Source organism: Alexandromys fortis, unplaced genomic scaffold (assembly GCF_014885135.2).
Source record: "Alexandromys fortis isolate MF-2015 unplaced genomic scaffold, M_Fortis_MF-2015_v1.1 scaffold_50, whole genome shotgun sequence".
In the NCBI taxonomy this organism is placed as follows: domain Eukaryota; kingdom Metazoa; phylum Chordata; class Mammalia; order Rodentia; family Cricetidae; genus Alexandromys; species Alexandromys fortis.
In genome coordinates, this window is record NW_026067932.1 from 6,160,558 (window position 1) to 6,186,178 (window position 25,621).

General features: G+C 39.8%; 1 protein-coding gene and 1 non-coding gene across 8 annotated transcripts in view; both read right to left on the reverse strand.

Moving 5' to 3' along the window:
* Positions 1–25,621, reverse strand: part of Anks1b (ankyrin repeat and sterile alpha motif domain containing 1B) — an 864,790-nt gene that overhangs the window by 440,893 nt on the left and 398,276 nt on the right. The gene's annotated exons all lie outside the window — the stretch shown is intronic.
* On the reverse strand, positions 16,820–16,926 carry LOC126503873 (U6 spliceosomal RNA). Its single transcript, XR_007592442.1, has one exon. It is a non-coding gene; the product is annotated as a U6 spliceosomal RNA (small nuclear RNA).

Genomic DNA, 25,621 nt, shown 5'->3' on the forward strand with positions numbered 1-25,621 from the left:
AAAGATAACCCTACAGCTATTTGTGTTTAATATTCCACCCTCTCACTTTCATGAGACTTAGAGCATTCTCCGTGGAAATCTTAGACCATGTTTAGGCACCCTATTTTATACTGGAAGCAACACTTGCCAGAGCCCTTCCTTATAGAAATGGTGTCCAGTGTCCGTTCTGGAGCCTTTACTCATATTTGCCTTACTCTGAAGACCCCAGTGACACCCTGTCCATCTACTACTTGTAGTACTTGACTTCTACTACTACTTGCCTTCTTAGGCTTCTACCTAACCTTCTCTTTGTGGTCTAACAGAATGTCATGAACACTTTCCCAACCTCCTCCCAGCTGCCCAGTTTGAAACGTTACTGTGATGTGTTTGAAGATCCTGAAAAGGCAGTACCTTTTTTTTTCTATGTACTAACATTTGTTGCAGTCACGGTTGCTGTTTAAAACAACATTTCAGAAGCACAATCAACTCAGAGGTCTGCTCCCGTGTCAGCTGGTTGGCTAATGCCCTGAGAGGTGAGAGAAAATACAGTTATGGACTTGAAACCACTTACTCCTCATATTGTTATGAGTGCCTTGCGAAACTTCCATACACTCTTTAAAATGAGGGGGGAAAATCCCTACCAATGTCAACTGAATCAGACGTTTATAAAACATAATAGAGTATCTGGTAGTCTACAGGTACGGGAGGAATACATCATCCCCGTGGCAAGAAGACTGTGTATGTCAGCCACTAGAGATGGAAAGTGGGAGTCTTAACAACTGAGAACTTTTTAATATATTTGTGATGCCTGTGTCCCTGAGTCAGGCAGGTCACCTCTTCACAGCATCCTAATAGTGGATCAGGTGAGCACTGTGACTCCCTTTGGAGTTTATTCTAACTAATGGATGGTTTCTATCTTCTCTTCCCTTTTCTCATGAGAACCTTTGTTTCTTGGCAACCAATATCAAGACATTGCTAAGATGAGGTATTAGGAAGTACTTATGTGTAAGAGAGAACTACAAGTAGAAATTCATTTGAAATGAACGTATGGCTGGGAGACCGCTTAGCTGTAGTGTACGTACTTCACATGAAGGAAACCCTGGGTGGTTCAGTTCCCAGGGCCATAAAGGAAAAGGGACTTGCTGGTCCTCAGACTTTGGAACACCCCGCCCTTACCTCATTCATGCCTGTTGACAGGCAGCTCTCGATAAATGACAGTATTATTTTATGATTTGAGTCTGTTCACTTCCCATGAACACCTCATAAAAAGAAAACATTTTTCTATTACCCCAATCATGTCCAGGATGTAAAGAAAAAGAAAAACCAAAACAAATCATTCGGCTTTTTCCCAGATGTTATCAAAGCTATTCTGCTGCCAGTATCAGTCAGTTTTCTGTGGCTGTGATAAAATAGCACGGCCAGAAGCTACTTAAGAAAGAGTTTATTTTGACCTAGGGTTGCAGCGAGCTAAGTGTCTACAATGGCAGGGAAGGAAGTCAGGGCTGCAAAAGCTGGAAGCGGAGAGACCACACTCAACTGCACACAGGAAGCAGAGAGAGTAAACAGGAAGGAGAACAAGGCTGTACATTCTCAACACTCTCCCTCAGTGGCAGGCTTCCTCTAGCAAGATTGCATCATCTTAAGAGTTCCATCATCTCCCCCAAACTGTGCCACCAACTGGGAACTGAGTTTTCAAATATGGGAGCCTACAGAGAACACTTCCCACTCACCTACAGTGCAGAATGACGACTGCTGATCCTACTGAACCCTTCTGACTTTTACCCTTTGAAGGGTGTTTAGAAAACAATGTCATTTCACAGAGGGCAATAAAGCATACATTAGAGGTATCTATATCAACATGTGAGGGGCTAGAAGCAAATGTGCTTCTGAATTAGCCAAGAGTCCTTCCTTTCCTTCCAAAACCATCCAACTACAGAAGGCCCTTAAACTTTCAGTGTTGCTCAACATCTCGGGTTGCAGATGGAAACCATACCCAGGCAAACGGGATCCAGCTCAAGACACTAAGTGCCTTCAAACCGCTATGATTCATTCGCTGGGCCACGTGGGACCTCAGACCGACAGGAAAGTAGATTATGGATCGCTGTATGATTGAGTGTACATTTTATTAGGTGCAACAGACCACGGTGAAATTTTGCCCTGGGGACGACTGCTGAACAGGTCTCGTCTCTCAGCCTGAACAATGCACAGCTGTCTCTCCCACTCAAGATAGAATTCTACTTTTCTCTGTGCTCGTTCTCAGCACATTTCCTTGATTCGTAAACAACGTGATCAAGGTGAGAGCAATCAATAGGTGTAATTCTACCCTTTGCAGCATAAAAGAAAACTATTCAGGCGGGAACGTCAGAAATCAAGCTGTCCATAGAAGATTTGCATCTTCCCACGGATAGCGCTGGGGTGCTGGGGGGTAGGGCGGCCTATCCGGGAACTGCATTTTTCCCATTGTTACCAAATTCAGCGGGAGCTTATGACAGAAATGTGGCATGGAGGGTGTTTGCACAGCTGATGAACCCTTTGCCCATGCCTGCCCAGGGAAGTTTCTCAGACAGGCCGGTATTTTCACCATCACTGGCTAAATAGTAACAGCTTGGCTGATGCTGTAAGTCACAGTGTCCAAATGATCTCCTGTGACCAAGCTCTGAGCCTTGGATTTTGTATAAGAAAAAGAAAGGCTACTTGGTTAAGCCACTAAAATGATAAGGATGCGTTTGCTCCTGTAGCAAATATTTAAATGATAAGAATGCGTTTGCTCCTGTAGCAAATATTTATATTAACAAATATGTAGAGGCTGGGTAATAGTTCAGTCAGTAAATTGCTTGCTGTGGAAGCATTAGGACCTGAATTTGGTCCACAGCACCCATGTGAAAATGTGTGTGTGTGTATATATGTGTATAATACATGTCTGGCAGTGCATGTTTGTGAATGTTTTTAACCCCAGGGGTGGGGAGGTGAGGCCTGGAAGATCTCTGGCCCTCTCTGGCTTGCCAGGGTAGAGTGATCAGCAAGCCCCAGGTACTAGCGAGAGGCCCCGCCTCAACGAATAAGATGGGTGGATCCTGAGACGTGGTATCTGTGGATGATCTCTGGCTTGCACACACATACACAACTGTACAATCATTTGTGCACACAGTGGATCTTGCTGTGATAAAGCACTCTCTCTAAAGCAATGTGAGGGAGGAAGGTTTATTTTGGCTCACAGTTACCGATTCAGGTCCATCCTGGTCGAGAACTCAAGGAAGAAGTGTGAAGTAACTGGTCATGCAGAATCCATAGTCAGAGAGGAGAGCGCAATGAACACTTGTACTCTGCTCACAGTCTACCGTTTGCACTGCCTAGAATTCAAGCCCAGGGAACGGGAGTCACCCCATATCAGTAGGTGGATCCTCCCATGTTATTCGCTTAACCAAGATCCTCCCAACACACACACTGGCATGGTCAGGGGCTCATATGTTAGGGGATGCTAGATCTCATCCATTTAACAACTAAAATTGACTGTCACAGACACACATACACACACACACAGGCAGAAACAAAGACAGATAAAGACAGAGACAAAGTTAGAGACAGAGAAACAGAGACAAGGGGACGGACAGAGACAAAGACAGAGACAGAGAGACAGAGACAACAAATGGCAAGAAGTGTTCCAAATGAACCTTGTGCCCTCTTTCTTTGCCCACCTCCCTCAGCTTTTTTCTTTGGACATCATCCTCTGAGACTGAGGTCAGGAATCATCTCCTACAAAAACGCCTTTGAAACCCTTCTTCAAGCCAAGTCAAATACGGACAGTCCTTTGTAGGTGACTTCCTCGTAATGTCTAACAACCTTGCTTACGTGCTAATTAAAGAGACCCACGCTAAAGTGAGGAATGGAGAAAAGGGAGTGCTTTAAGCATGTATAAAGTACAAGGCTTCTGGAGAAGAAAGTCTTTCAATTCTCTAAATATTAGATATGTCTATGTGTCATTAGCCTTTCTTCTGCTTTGTACTGCCCCACATGGGATTAAATCCGAGCTCCTGGGGATCTGCAGCACGTTGTACTTCAGTCTTACTCCTTCACCAGACCACAAACCGCCTGAAGACAGAGGTCACGGTCTTTGTGTTCTTGTTTTCGGGAGCCAATACGGTGCCTCAACGAGTGAGTCCAGGCTGTGAGTAGCTGCATGCTAAGTGACCTGCTTCCTGGGTGACTGCTTGACAGACTCGGCCAAGAGAAAAGCCTTTATGAAATAGAAAAGATAAATAGCCAAGTTCTATGAAGGATGATGTATGTCATCGATACAAAACATACAATTCAGTGATCTCCACTGGAGAATTGGGAAGCTGTTCCTGTAATCTAATTTTGGTTCTTTCCTACCGTCTAGTGAAGAAACCTTGTACCACTCACACCTCATTTACCCTCTCCCATCCCCAGCCCTAGGCGACTGTTAATTCAGTTTCTGCCTATACAGAGATTTGCCTCATTTGGATGCTTCATGTAAATGGAGTCATATAATCCATGGGGTTTTTAAAGTAAGAATTGTATCTGCTGGCAAGTGCTGATTAACTTTTAAAAATACAGTTGGATATCATAAAATGTGATCTTAAATGTGCAAAAGCATAATATATTTGGAGCACTTTTTTCTTTCCGTGTGTGTGTGTGTGTGTGTGTGTGTGTGTGTGTGTGTGTGTGATGGTTAGTTAATGCCAATTGCCAACTTGAAGAAACCAAGAGAAAGATTTAACAATATAAGTACAAGCTGGGGTTCTGTATGACTGAATGGCTTAGAATTGGCAGCTAAAGGAACACCTCCATCCCATACTTTCCTATTGGTTTGAGCTCTCTGCAGGTCTCTAATAGTTCAGGCCACAACCCTCCATTAACAGAGACTATGTTCTCTCACCTTCTGAATGGAGGGTGTCCTACAAATGTAGGGCAAGATGGAGCCACAAAGCAGGCATCTGGGTCCATGAATACAGGGAAAGAATACTACCCCACTTACTTGTATTGAACAGAGAAACGAACAAGAAACAAAACTACATAAGAAGTGCTGATCTCCCGAGGATTGGTCTGTACCTGTTCAGGGCAGCCAGTGTTAAGGTAGTATATGTTGCACCACCCATGCCAAGAAAAAGGAACATTATCTACTCCAGAAGAACGAGTGCTTCCTTACTTCTGAATTTTCAAAATTATAAGAGGAAATTCTGAGTCCTTCTAGGAGGAAGGTGCTTTGCCAGTTGGTTGCAGGCTCGCATGGTGATGCGTCTAGCCCAACCAGATGAATTACGAGACACTGGTAAGAGCTCAGACCTGAACATTTGGTCAGCCCTTCTAAAAAGGCAAACAAAACAAAACAAAAAAACAAAAACAAAACAAAAAACCAAAAAAAAACCCAACCCCCTAAAACAACAGAAAAACACTTGTTATCAGTTGCTGGGTAATTCCACATAAATTAGAAGAGATGAACATACTTCCATCACCTTTCGTGGCCTTTAACTAGTGCATGGACCCTCATGGCACCCAGCAAAGAAAAGCCCTCATGAGAAACAGGAAATGTCTCACCAGAATGCAAATTTATTAATGGAGAAGTGGAATTATATATGAGGTAGGACACGGGCTTTGGACGTGGGCTGTCACAGTGAGAAACCGATCATTAAATAGAATCACGAAAATGCTGATGCTCAACTCTCTTTGAGAGTACAAAAATAATGTTTTAGGTTACCTTAATATAATCGATATGCATTGAACACTGTTGTGTGTGCTGGGTATTCAGCAAGCACCAAATCAACTCCTTGTTCTCATGAAGTTTACAACTTAGCAGCAAGAGAACACAAAATTAAGTCATGTGGATAAAATGTTCATTAAGGACAGGATCCATTTAGAAAAACAAAGGTCAGGAGGTAAGTATACTATAAAAAGAGGCATTTGCTTCTTTACTGCACATGGTAAAGGTTTGTATTTGCTAAAGCAGTGTCTTGGAAAAGAACTGTAGAACAAGTAGGGTAGAACACTGGGCTATGTGGGGAAGGACAGAGGAGGCAGAGGCTCAAATAAGATTATCAGCACCCCCAACCAGCAGGACGTGGCCTGGAAAACTACACCCACATTCCTTAAAAATGGACTATGGATGTTCTTGTTTTCTTAAAAAAAGGGGGGGGGGATGGTGCAGGACAATTCTGTATTTTGTCAATTATGTTTTAAATAAACACTGATTGGCCAGTAGTCAGGCAGGAAGAATAGGCGGGGCAATGAGAACAGGAGTATTCTGGGAAGAAGGAAGCCCATTCCTCCCCAGTCCTGCCCCGCCGAAAAAGGCAGCAAGCCATGTGGCTAGCATTGTTAAGAATAATGAGTTAATATAAGTTATAAGAGTTAACAAGAAGCCTGAGCTAAGGGGAAAATCAGTTATAACTAATGCAGAATCTCTGTGTGATTCTTTTGGGGCTAAAGAGCTGTGGGAACTGGGCAGGACACAAACCCCATCAAGCAGGCCCTCATGTTACACAACTGTGCTCAGCACATTCTCATGCAGAGTGTACTTGGGGAGATCGCTGGAACTGAAGAACTTGGGTAACAGACTGAGCGGTGAAAGGCGAGGCCAGCAAGGCTGTAACGCCTGCTCCTGCAGACGTCCTCCCCCCCCCCCCTTATAATGACTACTTTTCAGTGAAAGACGAGATACGAGTCTGGGAAGTCTGTGGGGGAAGGAACACGTGTTTTCAAAGGATCACTCGCACTAGATTAAAAACAGATCTTTGGGAGCACAAGGTGGAACCCGGAGACAGATTAAAAGACTTTTACAGTCGTCCAGGTCGGGGAAGATGGTGGCTTGGACTAAGAGGTGTGGTTCGGTTTTCTTATGTGGAAATGGTAGGGTTTCCTGATTAATAAAATATGGACTGTAATTTAGAAGGATGCCAAGAATTTCAGAGCAAGTGGGGAGGTTGGGGTTGTCATCGCCATGCTAGGGAACGCCATAGGAGGAGCAGACTTTGGGGCTGGGAGTGGCAGGTGCTTACCTTGGGATGTGTAAGGTTGAAATGCCTAGTAAGCATTTACTAGGGAACAAAAGTTGCAGAGACTCCAACTAGCAAGGAAAGTCTTGAAGACATAGGGCAGTAAGTTATTCAACACAGAGGACAATCTAGAGCCAACACCGGAGTATTCTGCTACTTAGGAGAGAATGAAATCCTTGGTGAGGTTGGTGGGGAATCCTTCTGTAACTTTTCCAGGATTCAATCCCCATGATGGAAAACTCAGAAAATCCTCCCCAGGTCAGCCACAGGTGAGACAAGGGAAAGGACAGAGAAGACCTGCCAGCGTCTGCAGTAAGCCTTATCCCCGACCTCTGGTGAGATGTCATATAGATACCATGTTTCCTGGGCTTTCTTGCATTTCTTTTCTGCCTCTTCAGTATGAATCCTATTTTTCAATAGCGTTGACAATGGCAGGGTCTTGTGATTTATCGATTGTTAGCTAGCTAAATGTCTTGGTCACAGATCTTACGGTTGTTAGATGTCCGCCGCTGTTCTGTGCCTTTTTCCCCCTCTGTTGTTAGTGAATGGAGGGCTTAGGATTTTAACTTTAACACAGGACTGCAAAGATGGGAAGCTGATGGATCTCTTCTCGGGAGGCGTTACTAGAGCACCACCACAACAGCTAACTGCTAACTGCTAATTTAACTTCAAGGGCTTCTTTTTTCAATGCCATGGAAGAAAGAACCTGCATAAAAATAGCTCATAAAGTACAGCTTCCACTGCAGCTGTTAAATCCTATTGTCGCAGCTAGTTACCTTGACTGATTCAAGATTACCTGTCTTTGAAGAAAGTCTATATTTTCTTTGGTGTAAATGGGGGTTCTTTTGCTCTGGGAGCAAAAAAAAAAAAAAGTATACTCAGGAAGACTAGAGAAACATTTCCCTAAGTATATTAGGGATGGCTGAAATAATACGTGGCTGCAATCTTTTGGTGTTTATTCTATATATCTACCTACAGTAAATGTCACCAGGTACTCACTGGGCTAATGGATGGAAAAATTAAATAAATAAATGAGCTAATGTGCCAATACATTATCTGCATTGGGTCGCAGGTCAGAATCTTCCTAAATAACTCTAAATAAACTCTGGGTTGCCTACGGCTATAAAAAAGCATCATCAAGTAGGGATACTTTATCATCAAGAAGAGATAAATCTCAGAGTCTAGCCGCTAAGAAGTCTTAGGGGATGCTCGATTCTCCACGTGAAGCTGAAGCAGAGTACTGCCATGCCCCCACTTTGACTCTAATACTGCTGGACTCCCAGGTGAACTGGACATCAGTGAATAAAGATGCAAGATGTTAGTGGTTTAACGTAGTGTTGCTCTATTGAGTGTCCAAAGCCACAGAACCAAACAGGCTGCCAGTAAGACAGACAGGGGGCCCTGCTGCCAGATATTGAGGTCAGGGTTGGAACAGTTCTCTACAGCGAATCCTCCCCTCCACCAGTCACCAAAAATTAAAATAAATGCAGAAAGCCACTGAATTTTAATAAGGTTACATTCTCTTAAGTCTCTTCTCTCCATTTTAATCCAGCCGCTTTTGTCCAAACCATTCTATGTTCTGGACAAGGTCATTGCTGAAGCTTTTAGCCAACCTCATGTTGCCTCCATTACTCTTCCATGTACTGACTGCAGTGATGCTTCTACCGTGTAAATCAAATCAGAAAAGGACTGAAACTCTTCCACTGGCTGCTTCCCATCGTATCCCAAATTAAGACCAAACTCTTCCCCGTGGTTTTTGAGACCCTGGACAATCCAGGCCCTCTCTACCTGCCTGACTCCATATCGGCTTATTGAGTAAAGGTATTTTGAGGTTTATCCATTTCACTATTTAGGTCTATAAACTTATTCCCTTTTCTATGCCCAGTCGAACTGCATACAAATACAGGACAGCTTGCTGAGCCATTTATCTCTTGAACAGTTTGAAGCACTTTTTTCCTAGTTTGGGACTGCTGGAAATAACTCTGCAGGACACTTGCATAGAGGGCTTTGCAAACCACAGACATTCATTTCTCTTCAATAAATACCCAGGACTAGACGGCGAGAACATGGTTAAACATTGGTAAAAGTTAAACTTAAAACAACAACTAAAGCCCTGCCAAACAGCATTTTTGTCCAAAGAGGTCAAACACGTTGTATTCCCACGTGCAACATATGAGATGTGTTGCCACCTCTTGTCCCTCCTCATCTTTGTAATCTTTAGCTTTGTAATGGGTGTGTATTGAACTAACAGCTACTGGTGCACATTTATATTTATATATATATACATATATATACATATATATATATGTGTGTGTGTTTTCCGTCTGAATATTTTTAAGCCTCCTGTGGAGAATGGTCTTGCTCAAAATGCTTGTTCAGTTTCAAATGGAAATGTGCATTTCCCGATTGTTTAATTTGTCTTTATATATTCTGGATTTAGTTGCTTATCAAATACGATATTTAGTAATATACACTCACAGTGTCGGGTTTGTCTTCTCATTTTTAATAACTTGAAAAAAGCAGATATTCTGGGTAAGAGGAACACCCATCTATTGCTGGTATAACTGCAAATCTCTTCAGCCACTATGGAAAGCAGTGTAGTAGCTCTTTGGGAAGCTGGGGATAGAGCTACCTCAAGCTCCAGCTAAACTACTCTCGGACATAAACCCAAAGGACATCCTACTAGACACAATCACTCAACCATGTTCATTCCCGCTCTATTGACAATAGCCAGAAACTAGAAACAGCTGAGATGTCTGTCAATGACAGACAAATGGATAAAGAAAATGTGATATTTATACAAAATGGAATGTTACTCAGCTACCAAAAAATAAGTCATGAATTTAATACGTAAATGGATAGAACTAGAAAAACTACCATCCTGGGTGAGGTGATCCTGACTCCAAGAGACAAATATGGTATATGGATGTTAGTTAGCTCTTAAGTCTTCAATATGCATGCTACAACTCATATAACCACAGAAGTTAGGTATAGAGTAAAGGGACTAGCTGGGAGGGAAGGATCTCCCCAGGAAAGGGAAATAGAAGAGATAGTTATAGATGGAGTTGGGAGGGGAGGGGACTGGAAGAGGAAGATTGAAAGAGGAGAGGAAAGGAAGAGGTGGGTAAGGAAGGAAATATGAAAAGGAAGAGTTAAACCTAAGGGCCATTTGAGGGGCTCTTACGGAAAATAACACAGCAGAAGTTTCTTTTTTTGTTGTTTTTCTTTGAGACACAGTCTCACTATGTAGACCGAGCTGTCCTGGAACTCACTTTGAAGACCAAGCTGACCTTGACCTCATGGAGACCCACTTTCTTCTGCCTCTCAAGTGCTGGGATTAAGGTGTGTGTCACCAATGCCTGGTAGAAGTTCCTTAAAATATACACATATACAAAAGAAATCTAAATTGGAATCATCAAATAACAGGGAGACAAAGCCTCAGGTGACTTTATTGGTTGATGAATAAAGCTGCTTTAGCCTATGGCAGGGCAGAATACAGTTAGGGGGACTATCCAAGCAGAGATACAGGCAGAAAGAAGGTGGAGTTAGGTGAGACACCAGCAGCCATAGGAGGAGTAATATGCCAGAGTATTACTGGTAAGCTACAGGCCACGTGGTGATATATAGATTAACAAAAAGTGGGTTAACTTGTATGCAAGAGTTAGCTAGTAATAAGCCTGAGCAATTGACCAATTATAGTTAATATTAAACCTCTGACTGATGATTTGGAAATGGCTACAAGCAACTGGCGGGTGGGACAGAAAAGCCCTCAGCTACATTCTGCTTAGCTGCAGCTATCAACTTGATACAGCAGAGTTCTCCGAGGGAGTTTCAATTAGGGAATTTGTCTTGCTCAGATTAGCCCATGGCATGTTTGTGAGCTATTTTCTTCATTGCTAGAAGTAGGGGCTAATTTACTGTGGGTAGAGCCATCCCTGGGCAGGTGGGCCTGTGCTATGTAAGACAGAGAGCTGAAAGTGGGGCCCAGAAAAGTCAGAAAGTAATGAATGTTCCTCCGCTGTTTCTGTGTCCCGTTTCTGCCTGAGTTCCTACCTTGGCTTCCTTTGATGATAGATTGTATCCCAAAGACAAAGCATACCCTTGCTTCTAAGCTGTTACTGCTCAGAATGTTTTACCACAGCACTAGGAAGCAAACTTACAGTGTGAATTATAGATAAATACTTTTTTCCTTTTAATAAATGACATCTTATTTTCCAATAATAACTCTTTAAAATACTTTGCTTTCCTCACTGAAACACATCTTTGTTTGAAATCCATTAACCACATACTTGTGGACTTTTTTTTTTTAAAGTTCTGTATCCTTTGAATTCTTACAAGGGTTTGAAAATTGGTTTGCTAATTTCTACAAAGACCTGCTAGAATTTTGACTCGATGTCAAAAGCTATTATCATTCTGTATTTTTGCTCTCTCTTTACATAGGTTTACCCGAGGGTGACTCACATCATTTGGATTTCAGCCCCAAAACAACATCCTCAGAGATATCTTTCCTTGTCCATGCAATTTAAATTATTCTCCTTCATTTCTCTATTTCAAACATTTTACTCTATTGGCTCCAAGCATTAATTATGATCTGAAATTAGCCTGGCCCATCTGTTTACATAGCTGTTCACCAGTCTTTCCGAACTGAGAATGCAAGTTATAGTAGACTTTATTTTTCTTATTCTGTTTGTATTCGTGAACCCAAAAAGCACCTTTGACAAACAAACACTAAGTGTTTATCAAATGAACCATTGGCTGCTTGACAAACATGTCTCTAAGAAAAGAACTAGTATGGCGGTACAGCATGCTAAGTCAGAACATGCTAACTAATTCAGAGCTGCAGTTCTCTGAGTGGATGCCAGTGGTGTTTGTTGGGCTAGTTACGATACTACAGAATCAGGAACTCTAAGAGCCTCTCAACCCATTGTTTATGCATCATTATTAGGGGTCTTGTGAACCAGGTGTAGTGGTGCACACCTTTAATCCCACCACTCAGGAGGCAGAGGCAGGTGGATCTCTGAGTTTGAGATCCTACCCTGGTTTACAGAGAAGTTCCAGGACAGCCAGGGCTACAAAGAGAAGCCCTGTCTTGAAAAACCAAAAAATAAAAAAGGGGAAGGGTGACTTAGGTTATAGTTAATTCTAATAGATTTTGGAAAGGGAATGAGCTAGAACAAATAAAAACTTTCCCCAAATATGACAAAGATAAACGGCACAAAACTTGAGGACCAAGAAAAATTACACGCCTTTTCAAAATAATGCTGGATTTAATGATGACTTAGCCACAGTTCTACAGAGGCAATTAGTAAATATTGTTTGAATATACATGTTTAAAGTAAAAACTAAGAAAATCTATTTATTGAACCCAATCCACAATTCAAATGCATGAGTCAGAGTCTATCCTAAGAAAGCTCTTTCAACACAAATATGAAACCCAAGGACTACCTTGAGAGCTACCACACAAGCAGAATTTTACCCACTGAGATTTTTCTCTTGCTCAGAACCTTTGCTGAACTCATTCAATCCATCAAATGTCGATGGGCACCAGCTGCATGTTAGGAATGAGGCTACGTGACGGACATACAAAATGAATAAAGAAGATGCCCAAATCTTCAAAGAAGACATAGTATTAACCATTTCTATACCTGGGAGGGAAAGCCACAAAGAAAAAGCCACACAACACGACAATGATGATTTGGTTTCATTATTTCTGCTTTTGTTTTCTGTGGTTTTACAGAAGAGTTAAGCCTTGAGGTCCCAGTGGGCTTGGCCTTCTCCTTGCTCAAACCAGTGACTCACAGGCGACAGTGACAGATCTAGTATTCGATTATCAGCTTCTTCAAACCTGATTATTCAAAGAAACACTTTCTGCCAGCAACATGGTAATCATGTTTAAATATAACTCTCCCTGATCAATCTAAATCTCCTGATTTTCAACCAAGTTTCCTCTTGTTTAATTTGTTTCCTTAACTCATATTTTAATGATCCTAGTTGATTTTAACTTGTAAGGTGTGTGTGTGTGTGTCTGTCTGTCTGTCTAAAGTATATAACTCTTTGGGTGAAGATTGCTGGCTCTCCCAGTTGGGTTTCTTTTTCCCACAAATCCCGTGTGCACTTTGCAGACTTTCTAGAGTTTTGGTTGTCAGAATTAGAGTTGCTGCTAAGGGGTATAGCAACTTCTGATTCACGGTTGTATAACTACAGCGGTGAGCAGTACTGGACAACACACACACACACACACACACACACACACACACACTTCCCTTAATATCTGCATCACTCCTATAAGGTACAGATTCTATCTTCTCATCTTAACAAAAAGTCTCAGGAAGGATAATAATTCGGTTGAACTGCATCATTAAGCAAAGGAAAAAGGACCATGCCTCAACCTTACCTGTCCAATCAGAGCCTATGTATTTGGCCATTCTATTAATATAACATATTTTAAATTAGAAAAATACAAAGGTTAAAATAAAAACCATTTCTATATCCTACGCAACTCCATTTTCCAGTCTTTCAGTAAATCAGGGCAGTAAGACTGCAACTGTTCACTTTCAGTCTTCCTATGTATTTCTAATTTTAAAAACCAAGTCATTCATAGCCAATGTCTGCTCCTGTGAAGTTGAAAATACAAGCCTATAGCTGACCTTCCAGCTGCTTTTGCAATTTTGACCAGAGGTCATTTATATTCTATTTCATTTTTGTAGGTTTTTGTGAAGAATGGGAAGGAGCTTTTAAATTAATATATAATACAAAATGTCAACAGAATGTGAATATAGGCTTAATTTTCACAGAAAGCCTGAGTTTAAATTACTTTGCTCTTTCTCTTTCCCCCCCTTCCAATCTGTAATAGAAATGAACATTAATATAAATACGATCACTCTAGAGTTGCTCCTGGTCTTAGGCTTCTGCCACACTCCTTCGCAGGACAGTGTGTGTCTGTTGCTTTTGTCATTTACTATATGGCCACAATGATCCAGCGCCTAGCTCTCATGGTAAATGGTTATCCAGTTTCTTGAAGAACTTGTTCTGATGATAGAATTCAGATCTACATGCATGCCCATACTCAAGAAAAAGATAATTAATTGGCATGCTTTTTGAAAATAAGTCATTTTAAAAACCTCTACATTTTTCTACATTTTTGGTGAAGCAATTGAACTTTATTTTTAATATTAGCTGTTGAAATCCCTGCCTATATAGCTCCAGGGATGAGTATTTGCTTTATTGATTTCTTGTCTTTCCTAGAAAGGACAATGAATGTTTTACACCTATTGCTGTTCCCGTCTTCGGTGGGCAAATCAGTTCCTTCAGTTTGTTTATTGAATTTGCCTCGGTGGTCAATACAGCTGGCTATAATCAAATCAATTCTGGAACAAGCTGTACTGAATGCTGATGGCCCATATAAATGGATCAGCCTAAAGATGATGAAAATCTATGCAACCGTTAGATAATCACTATGATTTATAAAATCAAAAATGCTTTAATTAATTTACTAGGAGGGAAGAAACTACATCAAAAGGACTGAAATGAAAAAATATTACCAAGGACATTAAAATCCCTAAAGAGATAGGCCTGAGGGAAAAATTTACAAATGATGTCCAAATGACTTTATGCGGACCTACAGATCTAGCTAATAAGTGGTTGCTAACTAGCACAAATGCAGCTCATTATCCTTTTAGAAGGACACGAATTACAGATAATTATAGGTAAATATCAATGCAATCTGAAATGTGATGTACATGACACGTTGGGTCTTTTGTTTTCTCCCACAGTAACACTGAACATCCACCAAGTTCAGATTTGCAAGTGAATAAAAAATAGACCAAAACCTGGTGTAATCAACCCAATGGTGCACTTACAATTTGCAGAATAGTCTTGTTTTGTTTACATATTTACAAATCACTCTCCTAACGAAAGGAAGCTAGAAAAAAGTAAAAAGGCTCATGTCCACCTGTTCTGCAGAATTTCAGCGAGCAAGACATTGTTTTCAGAATGAACTTGGTTTAAGGTAGAGAACGTGTATACACATGTACTTTTACTTATTCTTTCTATGGTTCATCCTTGGTCTCCTTTGGTGCATGAAAAGGTGAAAGTTTAGAGAAGGAACTTGGCTGTCCAAATCTTAAACAACAGTGTGATGTGGATGTAAAGACTGGAAAAAAAAAATACAAGTGCTTCTTGATGATGAGATGATTTCATTAGCTTTCTCCAGAGCCACAGGACTGATAAGACACATAATCTATATATAAGAGGACATTCTGGGGACTGTGCTACCAGATTCACCAGGTTTAAAAGTCCTGTGATGTGCCAATGGTAAGCTGAAGAGCTAGGAAAGCTGGTAGTACAATTTGGTTTGAGTTGCAGAAGCCTGTTTATGACAAGAGAAGACGGTTTCTGCCCTACATCCAAGATCCATCAGGTCTGATGTCCAAGGGCAAGAGTAGATAGACTTCTTAAACGAAGAGAAAACAGATTAGCCCTTCCTCTAGTTTCTTTTCATTTTTTTCTGGATCTTTCTACAACAGGATGTATAATACCTATTCCATTGATAAGAGTGAATAGTTACTTAATCTACTGATCAAATGCTAATTTCTTACAGAAACACTCACACATACATCTAAAAACAATACCTTGCTAATTATCTAGCCATCTAGTAATCTAGTCAAGTTGACATATAGAATTAACTACCACATCAGTCCAAAAAACTCCAGTAAAAACTGTTTTCTTTTAATGCATGAGTTATCCCCCAGACAGTAGAAAATACTGAACAAGAATTATATACTCATTTGTATACCTCTTAGGATATGGAAATGAGTCATGAGAAACTTATGATTAAGGGGACTTAGCCATTCATTCATTAACACATTTATTCAAAACCATACGCATTTCATGTCAATAAGTGATGCATTTACTCACTCACTGGTTCATTAAAAACAAAACAACAAAAACTACTGGGTATTGGTATATACTATAAGCTAGGAATTAAGGGAATTGAAAAGACCCATTTTTCCTTTATGGAGTTTAAAATCAGTCAGAGAAAATGACAAATTTGTGAGGAGGGCACACACACACACACACAATCTGTAACCATGAAAATCAACAAATGATGTGGGATTCCCTTCTGTATGCTGTGAATACCATTGGTTAACAAAGGACTAATTTGAGCCTACAGCAGAGCAGGGCAAAAATTTCTGGGCGGGGATGACCAGGCTGAATGCTGGTGGAAAGGAGGCAGAGTCAGAAAGAAGCCATGTAGCCCCGCCAGAGAAAGAAACTGGTTGGAATCTTGCCAGTAAGCCACAGCCACATGGTGATACACAGATTACTAGAAATGGGTTAAATTAAGATGTAAGAGTTAGCCAATAAGAAGCTAGAGCTAACAGGCCAAGCAGTATTTTAAATAATATAGTTTCTGTGTGATTATTTTGGGGCTAAGCAGCCAGGAACCAACACACAGCCTCCACCTACAAACAAGCAATACTAAAATTCATGTAAACACAATTACAGATATTTGATAACCTACATGTAAACTTCATGGTATATTACAATAAAGGGGGTATGTTAGCGGTAAAGCATCAGAGAGAGCAGGGTTCATGAGTTTAATCAAGTTGCACCTAAAAACAAAGAAAGGGTAGAATCTACCCAAGTGGAGCAGAAAGAGAATAGGATGTACCAGGCAACTCTGGGTGGGAGCTGGAGCAGCGAAAGCTCTCCTTAGGAGACATAGAGAACGAGCTATGCACTAGCTCCTACCAGTGACTCCAAGGTGACCTTGCTGTTTGTATGACAGAAGATGTGCTTGATGTGAAGAGGAGATTTTATCATTTAAAAAATACATGAAATGCTTCATGAATTTGTATGTTAACGCTGCGCAGGGGCCATGCTAGTCTTTTCTATATTGTTCCAATATTAGTATACGTGCTGCTGAAATGAGTGCCTAAAGTCACATACTCTAAGGACTCCACGGTTTGCCCACCTCACCATGACAAACATTTTATTATTTATTATTACAAACATGGTCTTACTGGGTATCTCTGGCTGATGTGGGATTCCCCTCTGTATATTATGAATGTGTTTTACTACCATTGGTTAATAAAGAAGCTACTTCAGCCTATAGCAGGGCAGAATATAGCCAGGCTGGAAGATATATATATATAAATAAACTAGGCAGAGTCAGGAAGATGCCATGTAGCTGCCGAAGCAGACAGATGCTGGAATTTTACCTGGTAAGCCACAGTCTTGTGGTAATACACAGAAACAGGTTTATTTAAGATGTAAGAGTTAACTAGAAATATGCTTAAGCTATTAGTCAAACAGTATTGTAATTAATATAGTTTCTGTGTGATTTATTTGTGTCTAGGCAGCCCAGACCTGAAATAATCATATAGAGACTATATTAATCACAGCACTGTTCAGTCAATGGTTCATACATATTTATAGCTAGCTCTTGCATCTTAAATTAACCTATTTCTATTAATCTATGTATCACTACGTGGCTGTGGCCTACGGGTAAAGTTCCGTCCAGTGTCTGTCTCCTTCAGCAGCTACATGGTGTCTCCCTGACTCTGCCTACTTTCTCTCTGTATCTGTTCAGATTTCCTGCCTGGCTTTATTCTTCCCTGCTATAGGCTGGAGCATCTTCTTTACTAATCAATGGTAACAAAACATATTTATAGCATACAGAGGGAAATTTCACATCACCTGCCTGTCCTAGAGCTCACTATATAGACCAGGCTTCTCTGGAACCCACAGAACCCTGCCTTTCTCTGCCTCCTAAATGCTGGGATTAAGTGTGCCATCACATCACCAAGCATATTTTACCAATGCTTTTTTAAAACATCAAAACAGTAAATGTCTTTCTCCATTGAAAGCATGAAGCTATTTACTCAAATGAGCTTTGTGTACCCCCTCCCTGTTACCTCTCATGCATTACATAAGAGAACATATCATTTGCCTTTCAATGAGACACTACCATCCTCATCATTTCATGTTACTTAGCTACTAATGCCAAGAGGGCTCAATTAAAGTAAATTACTTTTCAGAATTGAAAGACTGATTCCCTTTGAAAACATCCTTCAGAGGTCAATAGTGGTCACAGGCTTAAGAATCTGGGGCCAGGAATTAATGAGGGTTGATAAGACAGTGTTTTAGTGATATGAGAGGCATATGGATTGCTGCAATGGTTTCAAAGAAAACAATATCCTGGAACAATCTTCATACTTCCTTTCATTTGACAGTCATTCTAGATTCATCCTTTAAATAAACAAGAAGAGCCCACTGCTAAGTAGTTTGAAGGAGTGTACTTGGCAATGCCTTTGGGCCTTCCCTTGTCTTACTCCAAGTATAAAACTGTGAGAGCACAAATGGATTTAGTTTTTATTTGCTTTTCTCATAATCTTATCAATAAAATACGTTCTATATAATCCAAGGCACACTCAAAAGAGATCTCATTAAAAGATAACTATATTATTCTATTTGGGGCTGGAGAGAAGGCTCAGCGGTTAAGAGCATTTGCTGTTCTTGCAGAGGACTTCCATTCGGTTTGCAGCACCTACACCCAGTAGCTCACAACCACCTTTTGACTCCAGTTCCAGGGGATCCAGCACCCTCTTTGAGCCTCCGTGGACATCAGGCACACATATGATACACATACATATATGCAGGTACTCACACATATACACAAAATAAGAACAAATACATTTTTAGAAAATGTCACATTTCATGAAGACTTAATGTATAATATCATGAAAGTTCCAGATAGCTACTTATCATATTCTCTTAGCTAATTGAGTTCAAACACTGAGTTTTATGAAATGTTCACAAAAGGCCACCTCATTAAATCATCTTAGCAAATATACAGACTTAGAATGATCTCATATGGATAAGAGTCATGTAATATTTGTAAGTGGCAATAAATGGTGTTTTATTTCCTTGTGTTTTTATAAGTCAGAACTGGCAAAACGCTCGTATAGAGCCATGCCATTGGCCATGCCTTACATTTCAGTTACTGTTGAGTTAAAACTGCATTTACCTGGGAAAAGTATGTATATTATTGGATGGTATGAGTTTCAAAACTCTAAAGTTATAATAATGTCATCATAGATGACATGTGGGCTTTCTGATGGTCATCTTGTTGATTTCATCTTTCTTTCATGTTTCAAGGAGAAAAACAATTCTGGATATTTTCTTAGTCAACTTCTCATTATAGGCTTTAGCGACCCATCAGTCAATCTAAGAACCACTTTCTATCTCTATTTGAAAAAAAAAAAAAAGTACCTGTGTGCTAACACCATGCCAAATTATTGGATCTCAACAGTGAAACAAAATGGCTGTACATATCATAGATAATGACACACTTTCAGATAAATAACACAGTGATGCTATATATAGAATAAAGCAAAGCAGGCAGAGGGAGAGATTATTTTAATGGGAGGTTATGGAAGGCCTTCTGAAGCAGCTCCTTAAATTACTGTCCATACTTCCCATATATAAAATGCAAGTACTTCCCATACAATGCTGATTCTTGGTTCACCAATCTTCCCCCTACTGCTTCTTTTTACTAGGATTTGCCTCTCAGAGAATGAGTTATGAGGGGGCTGATAATGCTATTTCTGTTGACAGTGATACAAAGAGTCTTGGTTGAAAAGAGGCCTAACAATAATGGATAAAAAATGGTATCCTTGGATTCTCATGATAGACCTTTTCTGCAGAATCTTGGGCTCACATCTTCAGATAACTGAGAATGACTTGGTTTTCTGATTGATTTCTGTTTTTCACAGGTTCTGGGGATCTATATGATGTTTATCATTTATAATAGATGATATACTTTTGTTGCCATTTTAGTTTGTCAATTTCTGAATCTCCTAGGTAGACATCTTGAATCCTTAATAATTAACTCACATTTTGGTATCCCATTAAACTTATAGTGTATTAATGTTTTCACACTGTATTTTCTATATTTCTGATGATGATAGTTTAACATTAAATTAGTCCCTAACACTTTGGCTTATTTACCAAAGGCTATCACTAAATTGCCGATAAAAAATTTGGACAATTTAACAATTTCAGAGTCCAGTTTGTCTTATGGTGGTGTTGAAGCATATAGGACAAAGAATTAATTCTGAAGAAAGTAGTTATAGGGACAAAGAAAAACATTCAGTATTTCTAGAAAGAAAGAGAAAGAACACAGAGACTCAAAATAACTAGAAATAAAGTCACAAGGCGTTGTGTGTTGTTGTGAGATAATGGTATTGTACTCTGTAAAGATTGTCACTTGTACCAGTTTAATAAAATGTTGACTGGCCAGTATCCAGGCAGGAAGTATAGGCCTGTTTTAGTATAGCTGACTAGAACAGGTTAATTCTGGGAAGAGGAAAGGTTCAGTCTGCAGTTGTCAACTAGATCAAGAGGAAGCAAGATGGGAATACCTCACTGAGAAAGGGTACCAAGCCACATAGCTAACACAAGAATTGTGGGCTAATTTAGGATGTAAGAATTAGTTAATAAGAAAGCCTGAGCTGCTAAGCCAACCAGTTTATAATTAATGTTGAACTCTGTGTGCTTCTTTGGAACTGAAGGGCTGTGGGAACAGGAGGGACAGAAACCTCTGTCAACAGTGTGTCATCAAAACTCATGAGGAATTAAATGGAATTCTATACTTGTTATTTGGGGCCAAATTTCCTTAAGGGCTCCTCCTTACACACCCTAGTCATGTAATCTTAAAAATAATCAAAGGATATTTCTAGAAATCAAATTTTAGATCAATAAGACCATAAAGCTCTCCCTGTCTAACTTCCCAAGAGTATAATTTACTGGGCAGATCCCCTGCACTGTAGAGCATTTAGACTCAAACAAGAGCAAATTCACTCTTAGAGCAATGAACTTCTTCCACGCAAGATCATATGACTGATACAATGTCCTTTTGTTGAGTTGAAATATATCTTTACTTCCATTTCAGTAACAGAAACTCGATTACACTCTTGGGGAACTTCTTTCACACAGCATTTTAACTGTACACATATATTTCAATTCTATGTGTGTGCTGAACCTGTAATTTAATTTTTTGGAGGACATGATGGAAGAAAGCCAGGAAGAAAAGGAGGCCTTAGCCTTGTGCTCTGATCCAGAATTTCCTTGAGTTCTTCCCTATAACGGTGAAGGAGGGAGGTGTTGATAAAATGGCTCTTCAACCTACATCCTTCCTGTTGTTCTGTGTGCGATCATTCAGCAGCCTCACAAGGAGGGGCAGAGGAAATGTGAATAAAGCATTAAGGTACCCATGGGTCTCTAGACATCATTTTATTAAATATTGTTACACCTTCATTTTTACCCAATAAAAAGACCTTCTCATTACTGATAAGCTGAGTACTTAGAAAATGCTCTCTTGTATGTTTTGACCAGCCCTTATAGCATTTATCACTGAAACATTTACAATTTGAAAAATTCGTAAAAGTATTTGTATCTCTTCATGAAATCTTACAGGCTAAACATTTCTTCTGATAGCTTTGTGTGATCCATGGTCTCTAGATTATCCAGCCCTTAGATGCTATCTAGCCAAAGATTTAAAATGCTCACATAATTATCACCAACTCAGGTACAAGGATACTACTTCTGGTCATCTGGTCACTGTAATCTCAGAGCAGTATAATCGTATAGACATTTAACACCTGATTGCAAATGAGGTCAATCAAACCTCCTAGCTCATTTTCACATGACTAACATTCAAGGCAAAATATCCTATGATCTGTCTGCTCTTATACAACTGATTAGTTTTTAACCTCGAGGCAGGATTTTATATTTTTCTGCAGTAAGTTTCATCCTAATGGTATTTTGTTGTTGTTGTTCAGTCTCTGAAGAGCTTTCTGTACCAGGACTTTTTCATCCATCATACCAGCAGTTATTCCTACCAGATTTGCAGCACATACAGGCTTGGAGAGCACGATGAAATGATCATCTCAGAACCCGGCTCTGCTTTCTGACCTTTGTGGCTCTTTCCCATGGAGGACTCTTTCCTCCAGGGAAATCATAGAACAGTTGAAAATAGCCCAGCAACAAACAATCCTTCTGTCTGCCTCTCGAACCTACTTCCTGACAACTGGTGATCAAACAACTAGCCTTACTCACATGAACTCAAAGTCTAAACTAACAACCAGGGAGCCTACCTATGACTGACGTAGGCCCTCTAAATATATGTGACAGTTGTGCAGGACTCCTAACAATGGGAGCAGAAGCTGTCCCTAGTGCTTTGGCTGGCTCTGGGGAACCTATTTCTCATACTGGATTGCCTTGGCCAGCCTTAATACAAGGGGAGGTGCTTAGTCTTAGGGCAACTTGATATGCCAGCTTTGCTGTTATCTATGGGAGGCCCGCCCCTTTCTGAACAGAAACAGAGGAGTGGTGGATTGGGGATGTCGGGGGAGGGAGTGGGAGGAGAGAAGGAAGGGGGAAACTACAGTTGGGATTTTAAATAAGTAAATTAAACTTAAAACAGAGAAAGAAAAAGAAAAATCAGCATCCTTTTGGGGCAAACACTTTACTGGTTGAGTCAGATCCCGAGACCTTCCCTTTCCCTGCACCTGAAACTGTGATAACTATCTATGGTTTAGACTTGTGGGAAACTTTGTTTTAAACATGAAAATAGTTAAACTATTGTATTGAGTAGGGTCTGGTATGCAAGCATTTGCCTGTAAGTTTCCATTTCATTGAGAGCTCATTTAAACTTCCCCTTCCCATGCCATATTCATTTCATCTCTGCACCAATTCTACAATAGCCTGGTTGCTAATACTGTTATGGTAGAGTTAACAGCTACCAATGCTACCTTTCCATATTTTCACAATCATTTTGGATTCCTTATTCTCTTCATTAATTTTAGTGTATGCGTATAAAATTCCATGAAAAACTCTTCTGGAATAATACATTGGCTTTAGAGTTCCAACTAGAAGCTAAATGACTTATTTACGGTACCAAGCCAGCCCACTGTCATTATGGTATAGGATTTTATTTCCAACGTATGCCTAAAGAACTTTATAGGAGCATTTTTTTATAAAGAAAGGATCACACAGATATGTGAATATGCAAGTAACATACTATATGCACACTCACACGTGCACACACACACTGCATTTGTAGTATTCTACACAGATATAAAGTGTATCAGGATGCTATTGGTGTCCCTATTAGAAATCTAGTAACTTTGCTGAATGCCTCAATAGTTTCTCTTTGCATCTTCTATGAATAGAATCTTAAGGTGACATGTAATTCACTATGCGCCTTTTGTTTCAACCACTGTGCCTCATCTTTCTTCCCCTTATCTTTTTCCATTAGCCAAAATCCTATTATATTCTGAAGATAAGTAATGATATAGATTTGCCATGTTATGAATAGATACATATCCATTTCAAGACATTTCCATTTGTAATTTGGCTAATGGGATTTACTTCTCAATCTTAGGAACCCCAAATTCTACCAACTGCTTTTTAAACACATCACGAGATGACACTCTTTCCCTCCAACATGTCAACAGAAAGGATTTCCACATGTTGAAACAGTCATTCATGCCTATGATTGCAACTCATTGTTACGGCCCTCTGAGTCCTGATGGAATGAGTTGAAAGTACTGTTTGCCACAAAATTTCCAAAGTGGAAATAGCAGAAACACGAGTCTTTCCACTAGAGATCAAGGGTTTGCACAGACATACACAGTACTGGCACAAATTTAAATAAACACATATATGTAGTCAGCTACACACAAACACATACATAAATCATTTATGCATATCTACAAAACAAAAGCTGAAGATAAAGGTATGTATGTACTTTAATTTATTTCAGGTCAATCACCTAAGTTCTCATTTGTGTTCACATCGAATATTAATAACTGGTTCTAGCTGGAATATATTATAATCAGTGTAACAGCGAGAACAAAGTGAGATTCTACAGACTTTCAAGTGAGTCTAAGCAGCATCATGAGCAGCCCCTATGATGCCCTCTTAAGAACATTACTTAAAATCTCCAAAGCGCGTTTTCTCTTGAGTCATCGTGAGCTTGGAGTGAAGTGGCAATGAAGGGAAAAAATGAACCTGCTATAAATGGGATTTGAAAACGTCTTATGTGAATCCACAGTGTTGCTAGGGAACATGGCTTCTTAGCATTTGGAAAGCTAAAAAATTGAGCCTCTTACCTCTTTTGGTCATAGAAATATATATCGTGAATCTGATTAAGCGAGTTGGAAAGAAATTGGCTTAAGATATTTGGGTAACCCCAACTTTCATTTTGTGTGCAAGTTTTTCCTAAATAATTATGTGTTCAATTCACCTTAAGAAATGGGATAGATGACCTACTATCTTTGTTTTCAGGATGCCATGTAAGTGAGTTGTCAGGACAGTGGCTAAGAGTTCAGTGGCTGTTGATTTCATAGTGTCAGTTTTACTGAAATAAAAATAGGGTGCCCAGATATACGGCTGGTGAAAACATCACTGTGAATGCTGTCCCCATGAAACTAGGGCTTGTATTGGAAGAATGAGTGAAGTGGGCTGTTCTTCCTGGAATGGGGGTGATTCATCAGCTGATGGCCTGGATCGAACAGAACGACTTCTCTCTATCTCTCAGGGTGGGGGTTTTACTGCCTTTGCCCGAGCATATCGAATCCAGCTTTTGGATTTCCACTAAAACACTGGGATTTGATGGCTTTTTAACTTCACTTACCTTAGAAGAGATTGTCTGGATCTCAGGTTTTCAGAGTCAGACTGAGAGCAAACCATTTGCTATCCTATGCCAGAGTCTATAGTTAAAGTACAGCTTTGTCCCTTGTTCCTATGGGATGCTTAGTGAGCTAATTAATGCATTGGAACTTTCATTTCCTCACCTTTAAAATGGAAAAGACAACATTACCTGTTCAACTGGGTTTTAGGCAAACAAAATGAATTGTTGTATAGAAAATGCCTGATAGAATGTCTGACCATTGACATGTTTAATACATTTTACCTAATTAATATTCAAGTGATTGCAGATTTGGTCATTCTTTTATTAGAGATTATGTTTACAGAAAGCATTATTAAAAATTCTAGAAATGGAGAAGTCACTAAGAAACCCACCACCTCCTGCTAAATTCACCTATACCATTACCAGGAACCCTAGTAAGTTGAAAAATATATACACAAAAAGAAAGTACCAAAACAAATGGAGTATCTAAGGGTGACTGAGCATACCCATAAAATTAAACAGAAAGGGCTATCATTTAAATGAGCCACTGAGTATACATCCAAGAGTGTTTGTGTCAAAAGAGCAACATATATATGAAGAAACACAGTATAATTTCCTCTGCTTCATAAAAAAAAAAGGCTGACTGCCGAGTGAGATTGATGCTGTAAGTATCAGTGTGAAAGTAAATACCACAAAAGCTCAGAGACTGGAAATGGAGAACAATTCTGTATGCAAATTGAAACCACCAGGGGGATCTAGGTAGGTGGAAGGTAATTATTCAGACAGGAAAGCACCCAGGACGCTAGAGTAATAGCATGCCCACTTTTTTTTTTTAAAGTGCCAGGCAGTTATAAGTGGTCAAAAGTACTCAGAAACTTCTCATTAGATTTTTAAAGCCACAAAAGATTCTGAAAGTATATAGAAATGTAAT